Below are 16,518 nucleotides of genomic sequence, written 5' to 3'. Positions count from 1 at the left end.
ATGGCAGCAATCTCATTATATAAGAGCTCTGATATAGCCTCTCTGATTATGCCAGGACTCATACCATGGTAGCGTTTAAATACTAGCAATTCTCTTATTTAGCCATGTTTCTGCAGATCTACATACTAGGGTGGAAGCAATAGTTCCAGGGTAGAAATCCTCTTTTGAGTCTCTGCAAACCTACACCTACTAACTTCCATGTTTTAAGGGTTTTCACCAAGTCTTCTCTAATTTTGTTCCGTACTGAGAAAAGTTGGAAATTCACTCCTGACAATGGCAGACACAAACCTTGTTCTTGGGCTGGGAAAAAAGTGGTTGGAGGGAAAGTTATACTTGCAAACACTCAATAGATTTTTGCATGAGGTAATCTACACTTGCATATTTATTCATGCTTAAATGTAGTTGACAAATATTTTCTAGAACTACTAGTTCTTGGCCTACTTCGGTAAATTCTTGGGAATTCGCCAAAGCCGTAAATCTTCACTTAATGCAAGGACATATACTATGGGTGCACTTTTTTAGACTTTCATTAAGAATTGGGCTCCTAATTAGGTCTAGCGTTAACCATGACCTTTTGTGTTTATTAAAATTCTGTTTCGCTCCCTCTCTCTCTCTCTCTCTCTCTCTCTCTGTATATTGGCTGGCTTCACTGTGAGTGACAGTATTCTGCTCTTTCATAAGGAGTATATTGGCACACAAAGTAGTTTTGTTCAATACCAGGAAGTACTGTGACAATGTGTGCTTTTTGAGACCAAAAACAAGTTTTGTTTTTGCCAATGTTTGTTATAATGGTGAGGGCCTGGCAGCTCTCACACCAATAAGGTTTTACAAAAACCATGTCAAAACAAGATACACACTGACAAAACCGAAAGGCTGACCACCAATTTCAGACGCAATGGCTTTGCCAATGCTTGTTTATGTTTATATTTCCCATAATCATATTGAACTGGTTACACTGATTTTCCATTATGAATAGTTTTGGGAAATGCTAGCATACATTAACACATTTCACTAAATGATGCTGCAAAGAAATGGTAACTAACATTTTACAGTAGTTTAGCAAACAGCTTTTTCCTATTTTCATTTTTTGTGAGCATTTTATTTTGAAAGCAAAGAATCGTAATCTTTCTTTCAAGCGTCTGCAAATATTTGCATCTAATCAGAGAGCATTGAGGGAGCATTATGCATAGCCTCATATTGCTACATTTGAAAAACGTGTGTACATATTTTTATACTGGAACAACTGTCAGTAATGCAGTCAGAGCTTACAATATTTCCTTAGAACACTCACGCTAATAATAAAGGCTTCGCATTAATGAACCATAAATACAAGTTTGAACAGCATTAATACATGGACACAAATATTACCTTAACTGCAGACAATGCCCTTCCTTGATTCATGATGTGGTAATGTAAACTGGCAGCCAAAGGGGTTGTGCGGTAGGGGGTCGGGCCTACTTGTCCCAAGGACAAAATACACATGAAAACGTGTTGCCCTTGACCCCAAACAATATGTCCTGGGTGTCGGGCTATAGGAATTCCACATACCTGCACTTGTAATTCATCCATGGTAATCTCACCTCAAATTTCACTGCCATGCGAGACTTTAGCAGTGCATTTTGCCTGATATATCTGCAGGAGTGCAGCGATCAGTCTCCTACCTAATCTTGAGGCAAAGTTACAAATAGCAGTGTTAGCACGCACTAAATCTCCCTTCTTAGTCTGTATTAAAGGTCCCTATTTCATCTTCTCGTCTATCAGGACCCCAAGATAAAAACATTTGTACGGGGAACCAGAGCGGCTAAAACCTAAATTGGTACAGCTTTTTTGTGCGAGCTCCCACCTGCATCACGTAGGATTTGGAATTGTTTATGGACAGGTCCAAATCTTCCATTAAAGATGAAAAAGAATGGAGCAGGGACTGTAACCCTGTAGCAGTCTGGGCCATAAGGACCATGTCATCCGCGTACAATAAAACCTGCAGGCCCCACCGTCCCACCTGGGGATAGTCTACCTTAGTCTAAAAAAAACCTTCTCCAGGTTATTGACCTATAATTTAAATTAAAAAGTTGCAAGGATACACCCTTGATGTACTCCTCTTTTTATGGGTGTATACCTTAAGGTCTTGTGAGTAATGAACCTTGGCCTTGGTGTCACTATGGAGATTCTAAAGAAAATAAACAATATCGCCGTCCACCCCCATGGACAGCATGTTCTGCCAAAGCTTAATTCTATTCATGCGATCAAACGTAGAAGACAGATCCATGAATGTCAGGTAGATGGTACCAGGGCGGGCGACCGTATACTTATTGAGGATCATGTATAAGTTAAGGCATTGGGCCACGGTTGACCGACCAGCGCGACAACCATACTGGATGCCAGTTAAAATATTATTTTCATCTGTCCAGCCGGTTAACCTGTCTTAGAGAACACGGCCAGCCACCTTGACCACCGAGTCCAACAAGGATATGGGTGTATCACAATGGGTAATATCCCTGTTACCCTTTTTAAAAACTGGAACAATGGTGGAGGTGGCTCAGGAGCCAGGAGGACTGGTTCTAACTGCTGCATTAATAATGACTATGAGAACAGGTGCCAAGAGGTTCACATCAGATTTGTATAAATCTTGCAGGATATCGTCGGGGCCTGGTGCTTTGTTGTTGGACAACCCAATAATACCTTTCTTGACCTCTTCAACCAAGACAACCACGGATGATTTCCCCTCCATTACTCAGAAGGATCTATTCCTGCCTGGGGGCATTGAAACATGACCTCAAAATGGTGCACCCATTTATACTCCGTTATATGGGCCTCCACCACATTTCCTACGTTCTTGATTAAAAAGGGGCTGTTAATATTGCCCCAAAACTTGGCACTAATCTTCAACGTACCGGCCTCAATTAAGTTCAGTTAAGTCCCTCCATATTTCCTCCTTAATTGCTGCCTTACTTATGGCTAGTTCTACTTTATACTCCCTTCTATGGGTTTTAACTAAGGCCATATTCCTTGGATTCTTGCCTAACGCTTCTTTCAAATTCCTGGCACCAGGGGAACATTCAGAATCAAACCATCTAGGAACCAAAATGGCTGGTCACAGCAGGAGGACAAAGAGTCATAAAATGACTACGAAGTGCATCTGGGCCCATTTTAACCTTCTACCTCCATCCGTTATTTTCAATACCGCGCTTTTCACTACCCCCTGGGTGGGTGTCAGTGAAGGCCAGCTAGCATGCACACATAATGGATTGTGGTCGCTATGTATGCTGGCCTCAATTTAAAAAAAAAATCTAATTGAGGAAGGGCATTGATACAAGAATAAAATCAATAGCTGGACCACTCCCTCACCCTACAAATGATGTGTTGGAAACCTTTCTACATGGATCTAATATGCACGGGGACAAGGATAAATCAAATGTGTGTAATAAGTCATTGAGGGAATCACCTTGTGCAGTATGCTCAAAATGAATACTAAGGGTGGGCAGAGCTGGCGTAGTGCCTCTAAGCGGAGCTCCGCAGAGTTTGAAAAAAAACTCTGTGGAGCTCTGCTTCACTTCGCTCCGCTCCCTCCCCATCCCAAATTATTTTAACATTTAAAAAGAAGGCACCTGCCCCTCGCATCTTTCTTCAATGAAAAACTCCTATGTTGTACGTCATGCGCACGCCGGGATGTACAAATTAGTTTTTTTTTTATTGAAGGACGTGAGGAGCAGGAAGAAGAGCAGCCAGGCAGGGGAGGCAGCAGACACGCAGGTAAGTGCCTTCTTTTTTAATTTTTAAAGAATTTGGGAGGGTGGAGGGTCTGGCTAACTTGGCTATGCCACGGAGTCGGAGTTTTGCCTATCTCCGCGTTCGCAACGGAGCGCATGGTAGGCAAATCTCCGTAAACTTCCCTTCACACGTGAACAACCCAAATCAATAAGGTTAGTTTTCCTTGGATAATTTGATATGTATCAATCTAGGCAACAGAGCGTAACGAGAGGTCGAAATGAACTGAGCTAAAACATTGGTTTTTTGTAAAAAAGGGGAGTTCAATTTTATTCACAAATTATTAAAACACATTGAAATAATAATACACATTTACAATTTACATTAAACACATGTAACTCAATGAATTGAGAATACACAACAACACTGTTAAAAAGAAGCAAATAATTCAACGAGGTAGAAGTTACATAAAATGAACACAATTTTTAAGAGAAAAATGTGGCTAAATTAATCTCTACGCGCGTTTCGGCGAACCAGCGCCTTCTTCTGGAGCAGCCACGATAGTATTTTAAAAACACGAAATATATTGCTGTAATTCGATGACGCAATCTGGTCTGTACGTCCAACGAGTACCCTTTCTTTTGTTTATGTTATGTAGATATTCTATTTTAATTGAGGTTTGCAGATGGATATTCCATAAACATTGATGTGATTCGTTGGTCTCGAATGTTGATTTAAATTTCTATATTTCCTTAATTAAGGAGTAGGGGTTCATTTAGACCCGCCGCCCGGAGTTAAAAAGTAGTGGCCGCAGTAATGCGTATTTATGTGAAACTGGAAAGGTATGATCCTCCTGATGTGGGGATAGTTAATTGTGATGATTGCCTTTTTGGTTGCGCTCAGAGGCGGTTGATTCAGATGATTTTAAAATAACTCCCTGTCCAATAGATATCAACAGGGCTCCAAAAATCCGGCCGCGGGACACGGGGGTTCTATGCTCCTTCCACGAACGATGGCCAGATTGCGTCATCGAATTACAGCAATATATTTCGTGTTTTTAAAATACTATCGTGGCTGCTCCAGAAGAAGGCGCTGGTTCGCCGAAACGCGCGTAGAGATTAATTTAGCCACATTTTTCTCTTAAAAATTGTGTTCATTTTATGTAACTTCTACCTCGTTGAATTATTTGCTTCTTTTTAACAGTGTTGTTGTGTATTCTCAATTCATTGAGTTACATGTGTTTAATGTAAATTGTAAATGTGTATTATTATTTCAATGTGTTTTAATAATTTGTGAATAAAATTGAACTCCCCTTTTTTACAAAAAACCAATGTTTTAGCTCAGTTCATTTCGACCTCTCGTTACGCTCTGTTGCCTAGATTGATACATATCAAATTATTTGCTTTTCCCTGGTCTAGGAACTCTATTTCCATGCACTCAGGGGGTCCTTGATAAATATTGACGTAGTTTTCCTTGGATCCCAGAATAAGTGGATGTTAAAGTCCCCGACTATTAGAAAATTACTGTGGACTACCTTGAGCTGATTTCTTAAAATGGAGCCCAGCAAAGATATATTACAAGCTTCTAGGGGACAAGAGGTTGAGTTATAAAAGTTAAAAAGTCCAAATTTACTGGACCTTTTACAGAACAACAGTGATTGAATGCAAGGATTATCTGTAGGCAACACTGATACTTTACAATCTAATGCTAAGGAAACATAGATTAAAAGGCCACCCTTTGATCTTCCTGAACTCGAGTGAATAGCTGGGACAAAAAAGATCTTAAAACCCTCCAAGTAGAAATCATTTGTAGTTGCCCACGTTTCCTGTAAGCAAATCATGTTGTTAAACTTTTTATAAAAAGAAGCCAGGAAAAGTCGAGAAACATGTTGGCCAGGCCAGGCATGGTTCATGAAATAATATTACAACCTTTTACACCCATTATGCTGTAACCTTGGCGGGAACTGTTCTGCTGGCGATTTGGTGTCCATAGTTCCCATGGAACTGCCCCACTCAGTCAATCAAAGACATCCAAGGTGCCCAAAGGTTCAAAACTATTTGATAATTCCAGGGGGAGCGGTGCGGTCATCAGCCCTCCGTGTGAGTCCCGATAAGCGCCAGTCACGTTATTACGGGACCCTGTGACATTAAAATGCCTCAAAGAAAGGGGGAACTGCATCTGCCTTACAAATTGAACCTCTCTATTGGGGATCGTAGTATTCCAGCCTAAGTGCTCAGGTTTGTGGAAAAACCCAAGGGCGAGGGCCATAATGGTTGACAAAGGGCCAGAAGTGGTATCAATGTGAGAAGATGATGAAGCCAAAATCCTTTCAGCAACATGTAATTTGTAAAAGTTGATGATAACGCTGTCACCTTTGTAGGACTTTCTAGACCCCCCTACCCAGTACAACTTGCGCACCATATTTATGTATTTTCCCACCCTTAGACTCAGAGTATTATTATGGGACAACCAGTGCATGACTTTGTTCCTTAATTGGAAAATGTCTTCCTTAACATCTGGTGAAAGGGTAAGCACATTCCCCAAAACCACAACATACATCGTTGATTCCGGCAGGAGGCGTGAGTTAACTAAGTTCTGGTTGGAGCTCTCCTCTCCACCATTTGGTGTTATTCCCATGTTAAAGTGCCTCGGGTTCAATTGTTCCGTGCATAGGCCCATCTGGCTCTGTGCAGGGGCAAAGGCTGAAGATACTGGTGATGGGGGGGGCGGGGTAATAGTCCCTAGTGCAGGCTTTGGAGATGGCAGTAGCTGCTCCCTATGTTTTGTTTGTGGATCAGCTAGAACAGGTCCCTCGGTTAGAGTATGACCCATCATTGGCATTGATCCCATGTTGAATACCTCCCCCCATTGATGAAATACAATTTTTAAGGTCAGAAAGTTCCCTCTCTATAGAGGTGAGATGTTGAAGAAGGAGGTCAGATTTTGTGTCCAGTATAACCCTTACAGATCCCTGAAGTGACTCCAAAGCAGCCTCCATATCTCCCTTGGCGAGTGCTTGCTCAATAGGTGCTTTTTGATGTGTCCCCTCATCCCTCAGTCTATTTGATTTCCGTCCAATCGCAGGGCCCTTTCTTTTCATCCCCAAGCCTGGTCCAGCTGCTATTACTCCTCTCGCCCTCCCTTGTGGGGTGACATGTTGGCAGCTAAATGCTTATCCGGGCTACTAATAGCTAGCTCCTGTGTGGGGGGTGGATTAGCCCCTATTACGTTGGAGTGGGAGTGAGGGGTGTAGGTTGACCAACCACACAGCTACCTATGCCCCCTGGTTCTGGCGTAGGAGATACGTTAGATGATCCTGAAACAGGTTCAGGAATCGCCTGAGTCGTGCCGTATTGGTAAGAAGATGGCTGATAGGGCAGCAGGAAAAGCGCTGTATTACCATCTCTATCTCCTTGTCAAGATCTCCAGGCACCCTTAATAGAAAGGAGTCCATGGTAACTACTGTACTAGTTGTGGCCTTCTCAGGCATCATCACCACCTTGCGTTTCCCTATGATAATCCAGGATGGGAGCGAAGTCCACTCTACACACTCCTGCTAAAGCCCGAAGCGGTAAATACAGTCATTCAAAAACAACAACACCAGGTCACGGAGCAACCCCGAAGTAGATATAAAGGAAGTAGAATGAGGGAACCCTGCCCTTCCCTACCTGCACCTCGGGTATTGTGCTCAACGGCGTACAAGTCTCCCAGCATTCGTCGCGATTCTCCAATGATGCTGTCTTTCCCTGCAATCCAGGTGGTTGAGCAAGTGATGTAAAGAGTAGGGACCAAGAGTGTAGGCCCAGCCCAGCCTCCTCCAGTCTCTGACGGGCCCGCTCTTGGCCAGGTCTTTGCCCGAGCACTGGCCCGTGAGTGCCACGTGCGAGTCGCGCGCAGCAAGGGCCCAACCAGCAGAAATACGTGCCTCTGGGCGCAATCAGCAGGCATGTGGTGGCGGCGATGGCCGCTAGGGATGCTGGGGCTTGTGGTTCTGCCCCTCTCTCCACCTCAGAAAATGGGCTCATTCTTAGTCATCGATCCAAACCAAATTTCTTTTTTGGACATTCATGATCAGGATGTTGAGTCTCGGCCCCGTTGAATTGCTGAATGTCTTCCAATCAAACATATATTCCAGGGTACATGTGAATAAAGCTCATATGTGCTTGCACTCTTAAACTCTATGCAGACCAATTTTCCTGCATTTTTTTAAAGGTTTGTGGAAAACCTTTTACTAGTTTGAGGGTATCTCATTCCCCAATTCGCATTGTTAAGGCTATTTCTCCAGAGTGCTCTTTAACTTATATTGCTTCATAAGCTCTGTGCTTGAATGTCTTAAGTGTTGTAGACTGAGGTGCCCTATGCTTATATATGTGTTTCAGCTGGATAAAAGTCATATACACAATTAGGCAACCCTGTAACCCAAAAGGTACCGGAGTTTAAATTTCAACAGTCTGTATGGGGCACAGACCTAGTGACACTGGCCAATCAAGTAGACAACACAATAAAAAGATGGCTGCCCAAAATGGCAATGCAAAAATGGCAGTCTAACCCGTCTCCCCCTTACAAAAACATGCAGAACTGGGAGAAGGGGCAAAGGGTAATGTCAGGTTAAATCAGGAGGTAGAAAACGTGTGAGAAATCAGCAGCAATATCCTATTATAAGAAGGTGCAAGCTGGCATAAATAAATATACAAGGTGTTGGGTAAACACAGTTAAAACAAGTAAATTCTGAGCACTAAAAGTTTTATGGAGGTCTTTGTTGAGTTGGGTCATGAGAAAGGTAATAATAGGGCCCATGCCTTTTGGGTGTTTAGTGCTATACGTAGTCCTAGATATTTAAAACTCCCTGTGTGAACTTGAAGATGGGGCTTAGCTTTTCCCACCGCACAGAGCAGTATAAGTGCTGATTTCGTCAATTTACAACCAACCCTGTAGAGTCTCCATAAAGTTGCAGTATTTTGCATTATAGGGTCTCTTGTAAATAGAGGATCGCGTAGGAAGAGAAGCGCATCACCTGTGTATGGAAAGATGCAGTCTTCCATCTGCCCATTCTAGGTAAAGCCTTCCATCAGCGTTTCTCTCCTGATGCATTCCACCAGAGGTTATGTTATGTTTTATTAAATTTGCTTAATAAGCGCAACGTGTCACACTAAGCAGGATCTATCTGCGCTGTTGCAGCTCTACAGGTCCTGGGGCTGGAATATTAAGATACATTTCTGAAACTAGTGAAGATTAAAAAAGTCAAGTTTGAGAGATTTTTAAAACTGTTTAAAATATTTGCAAGCATGGAGATGCAGTGGAAGCCGATTGCAGTGCTGGGGGGCTAAGTATGAAAATGCATGGCCCCCATACCAATAGTGCAGATGTGCCAAGGATGTAATAGGAGTTTCCCGCTGGGTCTGAGACTCCAAGTTGGTGAATACAACTGCAGTTTTCCCTGTAGATAGAGAGGCCCACTTCCATGCAAGGATTTATGGACCAAACAAACAAGTTTAAACAAAGGAGCGCTTTCCTATAGCCAGCCAATGAAGGGTTCTGAGAATGGATTCTGAGGGCGATCGAGGTGGAAGATGACAAATTAGCCGTACCACGTTAATTTGAACCAGCTGGAGTTTGAAAAATAGTCCTTCATTCATGGCCAATATTAGTATGCTATCTACACATAAACACGGGTTGCACTCCGTTTTTCTTCCACCAAGATTTCTAACTTTTTATGATCGCTTTTTATAAACCAACTTTTAAACCTGTGCGGCGTGCTCACTGCTTTTCGTGCCAGCCCTCACTACACGTGTCGAACATAAACACCATAGCTGTGGGGCTTCTTTTTAGCCCCACTTCAGTGGCGACTGCCTTTTCTCCTTTTGCATTTGCATCATAGTCTTCAAAATTATCCTTTTTCACTCAAGCTTTTTACTCTTATCATCCTGGTTAGCCTAATCCTTTTAATGCCTTCTTCAACGTTTCCTCGTGCAAGGGAATACTATTTTCCAGGTTTCATATGTCTTGGTGGGCCCTCAGAACCTCTCTTCCCAAATACACGACTGAAGCATGGTTCATTTCAAGCAGTTTAATATCTTCCAATGCATTTCGGACCACATTGGTCCTTCGTCAGGGAACAAACTGCAAATAACAATGGAACATGTCTTACAAACTCATTTAAAAAAAAAAAAAAACTTGCATATGTTTCATTTTCTGTCATTTACCCTCCGTTATCACACCTGGTTACCACTGAATCTACAACTACATCGGTTCTTCGATTACCCGCCCTTTCCTGTGCCTTTTACACCTCCCCTCTGGGTTCTCCCTCGATGTTTTCCCATTTACTCTAACCATTCTGTGGGTCTACCCCCCTCACAAACTACTCACACCTTCCTTCACTTATACTGTTAAATTTTACCTACTTCTGCCAAACTCGAACGTCTCCGTCCGATTATCCCATTATTCCCTCTTCACTACGGCATGCCGACTCAATTCTCTATCCTCCCTTCCCTTTGGACTCCCTTCCGTTCTTTTCATTTTAGCCGCCGCTCATACCTGCTGACTGGAGAACATCCTTCTTTCTTCATAAATGCAAAAGCCCGCTCGTCCTCGTTACTCCCAGCTGTTTTAAATAAAGACCGGGCGGGCTTTTGCCGTAGTGAAGAGGGAATAATGGGATAATCCGACGGAGACGTTCGAGTTTGGCAGAAGTAGGTAAAATTTAACAGTATAAGTGAAGGAAGGTGTGAGTTGTAACCAGGTGTGATAACGGAGGGTAAATAACAGAAACTGAAACATATGCAAGTTTTTTTTATTTAAAAAAAAATTTTTTTTTAAATGAGTTTGTAAGACATGTTCCATTGTTATTTGCAGTTTGTTCCCTGACGAAGGACCAATGTGGTCCGAAATGCATTGGAAGATATTAAACTGCTTGAAATGAACCATGCTTCAGTCGTGTCTTTGGGAAGAGAGGTTCTGAGGGCCCACCAAGACATATGAAACCTGGAAAATAGCATTCCCTTGCACGAGGAAACGTTGAAGAAGGCATTAAAAGGATTAGGCTAACCAGGATGATAAGAGTAAAAGCTTGAGTGAAAAAGGATAATTTTGAAGACTATGATGCAAATGCAAAAGGAGAAAAGGCAGTCGCCACTGAAGTGGGGCTAAAAAGAAGCCCCACAGCTATGGTGTCAATATTAGTATGCTGCCATAGTCCAGGCGGTTGAGTGTCATCTGCATAAGAGATTACATCAAAACCAAAGCATTTTATCACTTGTGCCAGTGGGGCCACATAGAAATGAAACAGAGTGAGGTTCAATGGGGATCCCTGTGGCACTCCCCTGTCCAAGGCTATGGCTCAAGAGAAGAAGGACTCTAACTGCACTGTATGGGTGCACTCACTCAGAAAATTCTTCAAACACCTCATAGCTTTCCCACCGACACCTATCTCCCCCAGTCTTTGGTTCAAGAATAAGTGGGAGATGGTGTTGAATGCTGCAGAGAGATCTAATAATACTTGCATTGGTGAGTGCTCATCATCCGAAGAAAGTCTGATGTTGTTTAAGACTTCCACCAGTGCTGTTTCCATGCTAAAATAAGCTCAAAAACCTGTCTGGGTAGGATCAAGCAAAGAATGGCTTTCCAGATAGGCCGTTAGGCGGGTATTCAGCAGAGTTCCCTTAACTTTTCCAAGGAAAGGAAATGGTGAAATAGGTCTAAAAATTGCTAATTCTTTGGGATCTGCTGTGGGCTTTTTAAGAATGGGTTAGACCCTAGCCAGACCCTACAGGATTTCGCGATTTCGCGATTTGCAAAAAAATCGCGAAATTTGCAGTTTTGTAAAAATGCCGCGATTTTTACAAAACTGCCCGCGAAATCTGGAAAATGTGATCACATTTTTTTTTTGGACTATAAATGTGGAAATGATGTACGATGAGCAAGGTAATGGTGGGCCAAATATTCGCCAATACTTAGGAATGCAAAACTATTTTGCAGAGAAGTTAAATGCTGAACAGAGCTGTTGACCCCTCACTCCTCTGTCTGCTCTGATTGAACCACAGGCTGGTTTCAGAGCAGTAGATTATGTCATACCAGAGTCCTCCGTCTGGCACCAAGGGGCAGGCAAAACACCATGTCAGCCCTGCGCTGGTGCAAGTGTTGATTTGTTACCAGAGTTGCACAGAGAGGGAGCACCGCCATACCATACGGGGAGAGGTGGTTTCTCCATTTGGAAACTATTTTCCTGATAAAGAAAGAAAACGCTAAATGGCCAATGCACATTTTTGTCCAATTTATGCATGCATAATGTTCTGCATCGAGGAAATTCTGATTGCGCTTACAGTCTGAAGGGCACATCTGAAAGGCCAGTACAGCTGAAACATATTCATTTACGTGCGAGAGGCGCATCTGTCAAGCTGGTATAGCATGGGTAATAATCTCAACCAGATGCCAGTGCCCCTCTGAAAGGCAAGTATGGCTGAAGCAGAGCTGGAAACGTCAGAAGGAACTTGTAATGGCCACTGAAACATTGGCAGTCAGATGCACCACTGAACGGAAAGTAGGACTGACGAAGAGCATGTCACACTTATATCCTAAGGGGCAGTATCAATGAGGCAGACTATTACATCTCAGGCATGTGTTTGAAAGGCTGGCAGATATGTGGAAGAGTCAGTTACATGTAACATGTTCAGTCCCGAAGCAGATAGGCCTGAAGAAGGGCCTGTCACAAGCTAGTTACATCTCTCAGGTGAGTAGGACAGAGGTTGCGGATGTAGGGCTGGGGTACAGTCAGTTGAATGCAAACTTCACTTTATAAATGACAGGGTGCTGCCAGATTTGGTCACATCTGCTGTGTTTGTGAAATGTCAGGAGGGCTGGGGTAGAATCAGGCACCTGCGGTGGGTACATATGATAATCCAGTAAAACTTGGGAAATGTCTGTACCATCTCAGGAACACTACTTGTAGGCAGACAGAGCTCACACAGACTCAGGCACTTCAGACTTCCCTTGACGGATAGGCATGGCAGGGGCAGAGTGGCGCGCATCCACCTCTGAAGGTCCAGTCGGGCTGTTTAGAAATAACTTGATGTCCTTAACCCCTTCAACGCTAATAACAAGGTCAGCTCGTCATGGGCGTTACCTGCGCTGCGCGCATGACGAGCTGACCTTGTCATGTAACGAGGGTTTTTACATATCGCAGCGCACAGCGGGAAACCCCGCTAGCGCGCAAGCGGTTAAGAATAGGTACTGCCATGCCAAAAAAAGTAATGTCAAATTCAATAGGTTTGACTTCTGTATAGGACATACATGTAGAAGGACACATACATGTTCAGACAGAGTAAGACGTACTGGCTTCCATGGTCACACAGAGACCAACACAAACAGCACCCACGAATGATGAAAACTCACCAACACACATTGAAAACACTTTGTGTTTGTGGGTGTGTGTTTGTCTAAGGGAAGCTTGCATTGCTGATGACTGTGTGGTACTAATTATTGTGTGTGCAGGAAGCGTGCACTTCTTATGTTCATACAGTACCTCTTCTATTTGCGTGGGGAAGGGTGCATACATGGGCAATAGAACATCCCAGGGAGAAATACAGCTTCCCTCCTCAAGGTTATGATTGGAGCTGTGCTTCTGTAGAGCTGCAGACACTCTAAACATGCCTATTGCAAAGTGGAATACGCTGCTAAAACAGTTTCCACTGATTGTAGGCTGAAAATGAATGATTATGAGTAAAATAAAGTGCAGCAAAAATGCCGCTAAATTTCCATACTTGTGCCGCTAAATTTCCATATTTGTGCCGCTAAATTTGCTAATCCATGCCGCATTATCCTGGGGGGTCTGCCTAGCTGATTTCCACTTGAACAGGAATGTCCAGGCTCAGGGATAGATTGAATCACTCAGTGACAGAAGGGAGAAGTGCTGGGGCCAGAGCTGCCATAAAATAAGGTGGTGAAGGGTCCTTTGGTGATACAGACTTGATTCGATTTATCACTACATTGACGTGGTCCGGACAGTGGTGGCTCCTCCGCTAGGGCGGAGGAGCGGCGCCCCACTGCTATTTCAGCAGTGAAAAAAAGAAAATGATAATAACAGGACGTTATTATCATTTTATTTTTTCATGCGGGACTCAGAGTCAGGTTGTGTCAGGGCTGGGCTCTGTGACCACAGAGCAGAGTGAGGAGTGGTTTGCACTCCTCTAAGTGCGCATGATGGTTTGGCCGGCCCTCTTGGGCCGGCCAAAGCATCATGCGCACTTAGCATTTTCTCCACGGGGCAGCGTTGGACAGCCCGTGGAGAACATGCCCAGGCTCCCAGGCACTGCCTGAGAGGACAAACAGGTCACTCAGACCAATCACGAAGCTGCTTATGCACGCAAGCCTGGGTGCTTCCGGTGCTACCAGAAAGAGGATGGAGGAGAGGAATGCGTTAGAGAGGCCGCAAAGGTACATTTATTTCTATTTATTTTATTTATCTTCTCCAGATTCCTGGAGGTTCAATCGCTAAGGCGAATGGGTGGGGATTGTAAGAATCCTGTTGACCCGAACCTGCACCCAGGGAGACAAGTACAATGTTGTAAAATATTACACAAAACAAGGGTTAAAGTTAATTTTCTGAAGGATAGTGTGCAGAACTTCCATTCTACATAGTCAAGTGTGTTCTCATAGTCTAGTAGCAGGAGGGCATGAGTGTCCCCCAGCTCATGACCTATGGCCAATAATAAGTACAGTGTCTTAAGGCAGTGTTTGGTGCATTTTCCCAGCATAAAGTCGTTCTGATCTTGATGGACAAATGTGGCAACAACCCCGGACAGACGATTTGTTAGTATTTTAGCAAGGATTCTGATCTCTAAATTAATGAGTGATGTTGGCCAGTAGAATGAGCAGTGTTCCAGGTGTTTGTCCTGCTTGGGGATGACAACAATAGTGGCTAGTGCCTCCATGGAGGCCTCATGGTAAAAGGTGAGTCTCTACTGCTTCATTGTATAAGGCATTCAGATGGGGCCCCATGAGCTATAAAACTTAACCGAAGAATTCTGCTGGGAAGCAATTAGGGCCCAGTGTTTTTTGCCTGACTGGAGACCCTGTGGTGCCTCTATTACCTCTTCTAATTTCATAGCTGCATTCAAATCTGCCCTGCCTGAGAATTGTAGGTGCCTAACCAGAAGGTATTTAATGAGGGGGTTCTCCCTTTCTGCTGTGAACATTTGGTGATTCTCATATAAGGACCTATAGTAGGATAAGAAGGCATCTAGTGATGAAGTTACCAGCTTCATGGTGTATGAATGGGATCACCCTGGACAGTGATTCGTTGGCAGCTAACCAATAAATCAATTTGCCAGATTTATCTCCAGATTCATATATTCTGCTCTGCAAGGCCATCCACAGATGCCAAGCATTATCCATGGACGCTAGAGGCCTCCAATTGCCTCAGGAAGGAAGTAGGGTTAGGTCCACCCACATGGCGTTCAAGTTCTAGTACATTACTCTCCAAGGCTACAATGTTGGCCTCCTGTTTCCTTTTGAGAGATTTAACAAATATCATAGCTCGTTCCTGTTCACTGAATCAAATCCCACCCAAACTGTGGTGACAGATGGAATCAGTACTGGATAAGCTCAAAGTATATTTGATAATCACCTCTTAGGGAGGTCACAAGGCCTGCATCCATAAGCCACTATGGACTGAATCGCCAGTTTCCTCTGAATCTGGCTTCTCTGCCATGTATCACCAGCATTATGGGAGAGTAATCTGATATACCCTGTGGGAAGATGTTTATTATGGTTACTTCTTGTGCATTAAGTTTGGCATGAAAAGGTAATCTAGACAGTAGAGTGAGTTGTAGTCCAAGGAGTGTAACTTGAAAGACCTCTACTTGCCATGCCAAAATATATAGGGTCTAAGATGCATAATATATGGATGCTTATACATGACTGCATTGAAGTCCCCTCCTGTTATGAATTGGATTGCAGGAAAGGAGATAAGGACTGTGGATAGAATTTGCAAAGTATTCTCAAAACCGATATGATGTCCCTGGCTCCACAGATTCTTAGGCAGCATCTTGAGGCTACCCATTGTTTTACTCCTTTTATGAGTTTTATTCATCACCTCTAATTTTGGTAAAATTTATTTTGCTAGTACTCACCAGTGGGATGGAAACCTTCTAATAGAGAGGAAAGTTGGTGAGCTCCAATTTGAATTTGCCCCCCCCCCCTTGTTATTCGCACTCGTGCCATGCCCTAAGCAACACCCCTTTTACTTTTTTTTTTTTTAAATCTGTTTATTAGCAGGGTGATCAGAGCAATTATACATTGTCAGTAGTATAGCATCAAAATAGGATTAATACCGCTCCATTGAGCTCTGGAACAATGCGTGTGTCAAACATTTTAAACTTTTGTAGTGTTATCATACAATCTAACAATCCCCAGAAAAACCATATAAACCCACCCTCCACCCACAGAAAGGCCCCTCCCTAAACACTCCCATCGAGCTTGTATATATAGCAGTTAGTACCAGAGCGCCCCCTACAGGCAGAACAATTCTACAATGCATTTGTTTGCGTTTTACACTACCAGACAGTGGTATAAGCATTTTAGCATGAGTTAACCCGTGTCCCAAGTCAGTGCAACATGGTCGTGCGAGGTTTATGGAGGCCCTTCAACAGCTTCGCTCAGTACAGTTTACAGCATTGAAGTATCAGACTCTTCATCCCTCCCTGATTCTAGCCTCCCGAGTATAGTAAACCAATCTAGTGAGATTGGTGTTTTTCGGAGGCCTCTGCGTTCTTCGCGTTGTAGCGCCACACCTTCTGCCTTGCCCCATCGCAATAGTTC

At 43.4% G+C, this 16,518-nt stretch overlaps 1 protein-coding gene across 6 annotated transcripts in view; it reads left to right on the top strand.

Annotated features, from left to right (window-relative positions):
• LIMS2 (LIM zinc finger domain containing 2) overlaps positions 1–16,518 on the top strand; it is a 470,048-nt gene that overhangs the window by 14,461 nt on the left and 439,069 nt on the right. For 3 of the 6 annotated variants that reach the window (XM_078666050.1, XM_078666053.1, XM_078666052.1), the window contains exon 3: positions 3,697–3,750. The exons of the other annotated variants lie outside the window; for them this stretch is intronic. The gene's annotated coding sequence lies outside the window, so the exon portion shown is untranslated. The remainder of the gene's footprint in view (positions 1–3,696; positions 3,751–16,518) is intronic. 6 annotated transcript variants of the gene reach the window in all.

This window comes from Lissotriton helveticus, chromosome 11 (assembly GCF_964261635.1).
Source record: "Lissotriton helveticus chromosome 11, aLisHel1.1, whole genome shotgun sequence".
NCBI lineage: Eukaryota > Metazoa > Chordata > Amphibia > Caudata > Salamandridae > Lissotriton > Lissotriton helveticus.
The sequence above is the reverse complement of the archived record's forward strand: the minus strand, read 5'-3'. Positions and strand labels throughout refer to the sequence as shown.